Below are 5,997 nucleotides of genomic sequence, written 5' to 3'. Positions count from 1 at the left end.
TGCCTCACTTGACTAGAGAGAGGTGTCCTTTCTTCTTGTCCCCCCTGGGTTTGTTGGATTTCAGCGGTTAGCCGCTAAGGCAAGGTGCAAGAGGGAGTCGTCCTTACCACAAGAGAGTGAGAGTGTGGTAAGATGTGTATGATGGGCGAGAAAACATGTGTGGATGATATGGGTTAAAACTTGATGAATTATTATTAAAACTCGACATACTCACACAGGAAACTACAACCATAAATAGGTCATTTGCTCTACCCTTGCATTCCACTTACCATAAAGCAACACAAAGCATTGGGTGGGAGCCAGTGGCTAGTACAAATCGTGTTGATAATTGTTTGGTAGGTGATGAGCCTGAGTTTGACTTCTAGGGATATGGTTGGAGGATTAGGGGTCTTGTTCCTACGCTCGAGTTTGGTCCACGAAGATGGTGTCAACACCCGCTACTATTCTATCTGATGCTATTCCAGATGATGTGTGCTCTGAGTGATTCTACCAAGTGGCGATGTAATAATGAGTAAACCTTACTATTTGTACTCTCTTTAAGACAGGTATTTGATGTATGACTATGATTTTGACTATTATTGCATAATCTGATGGAATGATCACTGGGACAATCATGTTATACTTCATACCTATGGATTTCCCGTCACGGAAATCAGGATTGTTTTAGTCGGGAGGATGGGACTTATCTTGGTTTTTTGGCGAAGAGGTGGGCCGTTGAAGGAGGTCGGCAGACGGGTTTTGGCTTAGGAGATGGTGCTTTTGGGTGGATGGCCCAGCTATGGCCTTCCCTCATGGGGAAAGGTCAGAACTCACCTTGATTGGGTAAACCCTTTCTAGGTGGCCGAGCGCCTGGATGGAGGGGCCAATAGAGCCATCGCTGCTGCCAGGACTCTTGGCCACTTCACCGATGCTCGGTCAATCGAGCACTGCCACTACCTTGCCTGCTCCCTCCACCGACACCCTTCCTACATCACAGCTAGTGCCGTCGAGAGTGCAGGGGGCAATGAGCGTGGCTGCTTGGGTGACGTAGTCCTACTCGCAGTAACAGGCTTGCTTGAAGCTACCCTCAATGGTGATGACCCCCTTCGGGCTAGGCATCTTGAGCTTTAGGTAGGTGTAGTTGGGGATGGCCATGAACTTAGTGAAGCACGGTCGACTGATGAGGGCATCGTAGATGCCGGGGAAGTCAACGACATTGAAGGTGAGTGGCTCATTGCGAAAGTTGTCTGACTAGCCAAAGGTGGCATTGAGCCAGATGCACCTAAGGGGCATGGCTTCCTTCCCTAGGATGATCTCATAGAATGATGCCTTGCTAGGGCATAGGTTGCTCCATAGGATGCCCATCCTATCAAGGGTGCTAGCGTAGAGTATGTCGAGGTTGCTGCCCCATCCATCCGCACCTTAGTGATGTGCGTGGTGCCCATGATTGGGCTGACCACGAGAGGGTAGCATCCCAAGTGAGGGATGTGATCAGGGTGATCGTCCTAGTCGAAGGTGATGACCATCTAGGACCATCGGAGCTGCATCAAGACAGCAAGGGCATGGATGGTGTTCACCTCCTGCTCGATGATGTGGCGCTGCCGATGAAATTCATATGCCTAGGAGCCCTAGAAGATCATGAGGTAGCAATCAACATCAGGAAACTTAGCGTCATCCTCTAGGGTGGCATCTACCTGCTCACCAACCTTTTGGGTAGGCTTCTAGGTCTTGCCTCATTGGCTTGGGGTGCCATGGATGTAGCCCCTAATGTTGGCATAGTCTTTCAGGAGGTGCTTCATCGGTCCTCCGTGGAACAGGGAGGGGGCCTCAGCATCTTCTCAAAGTGTTCAGGGCATGTGGCATGCCCGCAGGGCTGAGGCCTAGCAGCATGGTTGGCTATGGTTGTTGTCTCCTCCCCACGATGCTTCTGGTCCTTGTTCCTCTTGTCACGGTGACGCTAGGACAAGGCAGGGTCATCGCCGTTGTCTCCACCACTAAGATGGTCGATGGCCTTGACCATGCCACTAAAGTTGTCCTGGATGGCCTCCTCGTGGGTGGCATACTAGGTGGCAATATCTAGGAGCTCTTGTGTCATGCGTGGGGTCTCATGGCCGAGCGCATGGATGAGTACCTCATAGGTCATGCCACAGATGAAGGCTTTGATCACATCGACGTCAGTGATGTTGGGGAGCTCATTACGCTTCTTGGAGAAACACTAGATGTACTCTCATAGGGTCTTATCAGCCCTTTGCCTATAGTTGCGAAGGTGCCACGAGTTTATAGGCTAGGTGTACATGCCTTGGAAGTGCCCGACGAAGATGGAGCAGAGACCTCTCTAGTAGCGGATGGTGTTAGGCTCGAGTTGCTCAAGCCAAGCCCTGGTTGAGCTCGATAGAAGTAGAGGAAGGTACTAGATAGTGAAGTCATTGTTGGATCCCTGGCCCTCATGGTGAGGCAGTAGTCCTCGAGCCAATGGTCTGGGTTGGTCTCATTGTCGTACTTGGAGATCTACATCGGTGGCTAGAATCGCCTAGGGTAAAGGGCTGCCCAGATCACTACCCCAAATGCCTAGGGGCCAAAGTGATCCACAGCGGTGCCCCCGCCCCTTTGCTCAGGAGTGCAGGACTATGCCTGAGCATGGCGCCTAGCCTCAATGGCATCACAGATATCATGGTTGTCGCTGACCCTATGGTGCGTGGGAGGGTGCTGAGGGGAAGGCTTGTGCCTTCTCTCCTATTGAGGCCTGGTGCCCCTAGCCCATGGACGGCTGGAGCTGCTACCGGAGGAGTTGCCACTGCTTCTGCCCATCGGTAGGGCATCTGCATCGGAGCGGTCCCCATTGGTGGTGGTCATTGGCTGGGACAGCCTAGAGAGTGTAGCGTGACATCGAGAAGCAGAACTCTCATCCTACTGCTGGAGAGCGATGTGGTGAAGCCGTTTTGCCTTATGTAGGTGCTCATTGGTCTTTGGGTCCAGCATGTCGGAGATGTCCTCTAGCTGGCTAGCGGTGGACGCCATGTTGTAGGCCATTTAGGGGAAGCGTAGCGTGCTGGGAGCCCCTGTGCGGGCATTGTCATCATTACCTAGGGGTTGTGCAGCTTGTTGCCACGCAAAGTCCTGCCTTTGGTGCTCGAGCTCTACCTCAATGGCCTCTAGGTCCACCTGCGGAGCCCGTAAGCAATCCGCCTTCTCCTAAAGGTAGATCACATGTCTATGGGGACTCTAGTCCAGCGGCATGAGCCCAAGCTCCTCCATAGGCAGCTCGGCATCGATGTGGTAGCACAGGCATGGTGGGTTGTAGAGTCAATGTCATCAGAGTCGTACTCCAGGATGTTCCATAAGAGGATCTCAAGGAAGGTGTGTAGCGAGGGGACATCCTATGATAGAACCACCCAATTTATACAAGATCAAGTACGACTGTCCCAGTTTAACACATTGACGCACACATACTTTTACTTATATAAACCCAATAGTCCACCGAGTGCACGAAGGACCTCGGTAAATCCACATCACAACCAAGATCGCACGATTTAGCAAATACACATCATATACACAGAGTTGCAGCGAAAATAATGTTTATAATGAGTTCACAGATAATAATACAAGTTTGGGTTTCAAAACCGATTAGTGAAAACAACATAGCTTTCAACTAATTACAATAATATAAGTTCCAAATACATTGCTAGCATACGTGACATCATCCAACAATAGCATATAGACGATGAATACATAGAGTCGCCGAGCCCACCGACGGTTAGCCACCATCCCACCATCTTTAGTAGGTCAAGAATTTCACCTGCAACATGGTGGGATAAACTCTGAGTACTCAAATGTACTCAGCTAGACTTACGCATCATAAACCAAAAATAAAGTGACACCAAGGAGTATGCAAGGCTTTATCGGTGGAGTTAGCTTAACGACATTTTGCATAAAAGCTTAAGTAACATAACTTGGAGATTTAATATCTTTAGCATCAAATTGAATACCTATTCAATTAAGCATCTCTAGATTAGCATCTATACTAGAGCAATCACGTGATTAAGCTAACAAACATTAGTAACCATATCCGGGGTATTAATTTGAGCATCATCATAACCATCAAGTTCCATCAATTAATGCTATGTCACCGTATCTCCTGGATAGTGAGAACTTGACTGACCACTAGAGCTCCAGCGAGCATAGGCCGTGCAACGCCAGCTGCAAGGGCATGTGCATAGGCATCGAAGGGTAGCTAGAGAGGCTCAGCGGGAAACTGATAATGCTATTATAGTTTTGGAAGCTCACCGAGTTCAGTTGGTGAATGCTATTGTAGAAAGAGATGTAGTTAGGGTAGAGATATAGGACATCCATGCTGAGAGGGACGAGGTCATTCACATTGCTGAGGACAAAGGCATGGAGGTGGACGCCGAGGCTGAGCCTGAGGAGGAGGAGGAGGTCAAGCCTTTTGAGGACAACCATGGTGATGATGTGTCCGACATCGACAGCGACCACTCCGAGGTGTAGCTTAGCTATAGTACCTAGCTAGATGTGCTAGCTCTCTATCTTTGATCCTTTATGTAATGAACTCATAATTTAGGTTTTGATCTCATGATGTACTCCTTTGATGTAATCTCAGAACCTTGCATGTTTAATCCATGTCATTGTTGAACCTTAATAAATGTCCAGTTTGTGCACTGACAAGTATTTGACATGGATGGGAATGCATTGTGTGATCGCTAAGTAATATAATTGGTGATATTGTATTGTGGAAATAAATTATTATGCTTCTATTTTATTGTATGAATGTAAATTCTCTCTAGTAAATTCAGCTTGGCATAATTATATAATTCCTCTACAATTTTTCTGACATCATCAATAATTACTTATGGTTGCAATTCTACAGATGACGTGCACTCATAGGGGAACTGGTGGGGATGGTGTGGGTGGTAGTGGTTCCCATGGCAGTGACAATGAGGACCTCCCACCACCACCGCATCCCACACAGCGAAGATGATGGCCCAGCTCATGGAAACCCAAAATTCCATGGGAGAAGTGTTGCGTGGTCTTGCGCATAATGTCGGCCATGGATGGGGAAGCAACCAACGACAAGGGCCCAAACATAACCAGTTCAGCAATTTTAAGGACTTTCTTGACACCAAACCTCCTATCTTTAACGAAGCAGAGGAGCCATTGCTGGTAGATGAATGGTTGAATACAATTGAATAGAAGTTCTAACTCTTAATTGTCACAAAGCACATGAAGGCAGAGTACGCATCACACTAGCTGTAGGGGCCTACAAGCGTTTGGTGGAGTCATCATTGATCCACTTTGCCTGAGAATGCTCAAATTACCTAGAACCAGTTTAAGGCTGCATTTAGGGGACATTATATTCCCAGTACACTGTGTGGAGGAAACAACAAAACAAGTCTCATCACTTTTGGAGCACGTTTGGACATTGAAAGGTAGTTTCAAAAATAGCTAATGGCACTGAATTAATTTGCCAATGCCTGAATGTTCTAAGTCTAAACTCAGTTTTGGGTACTCATCTTTGGAGGTTTATATCTTGCAAACCAAGCTTAACCAATCCTAGATCCTTTAAGCAAAGTTGTAGATTACATTAAGTAGAATAACTTTTGTTTAAGTACCGAGACCTTATTCAGCCTCTAACCTAGCCAACTAGTGACCCCAAGATCGAATCTAGTGTTGTTTTAGGATCTCAAAATTTTGGCTTAAGTCTGAGATTACAATGTTGATGATGGTAGGCATTTTAAGTTCTCAGATTTTTGTTAAGCAACTCAAGTTGAGCCAAATATAAAAGTTGGAGAAAATTCTATGGAGAAGGCCTAGGAAGAAGTTGGATTAAGTTTGCCCAAGGAATTGAAGCCCAAGCTGAAGCTTGTTAACCCTCTGACACTGCCGTATTGGAACTCGATTACCCATTAATCCATTTCTCTAATGACTTAGCACCCTTAATGAAAGTTGTAGAGCAAATCGTGGGCTTAAACTTTGCTTTTGGGCCCAAGGTCCAATTTGGCCCAT

Source organism: Miscanthus floridulus, chromosome 1 (genome assembly GCF_019320115.1).
Source record: "Miscanthus floridulus cultivar M001 chromosome 1, ASM1932011v1, whole genome shotgun sequence".
Classification (NCBI taxonomy): domain Eukaryota; kingdom Viridiplantae; phylum Streptophyta; class Magnoliopsida; order Poales; family Poaceae; genus Miscanthus; species Miscanthus floridulus.
The sequence above is the reverse complement of the archived record's forward strand: the minus strand, read 5'-3'. Positions refer to the sequence as shown.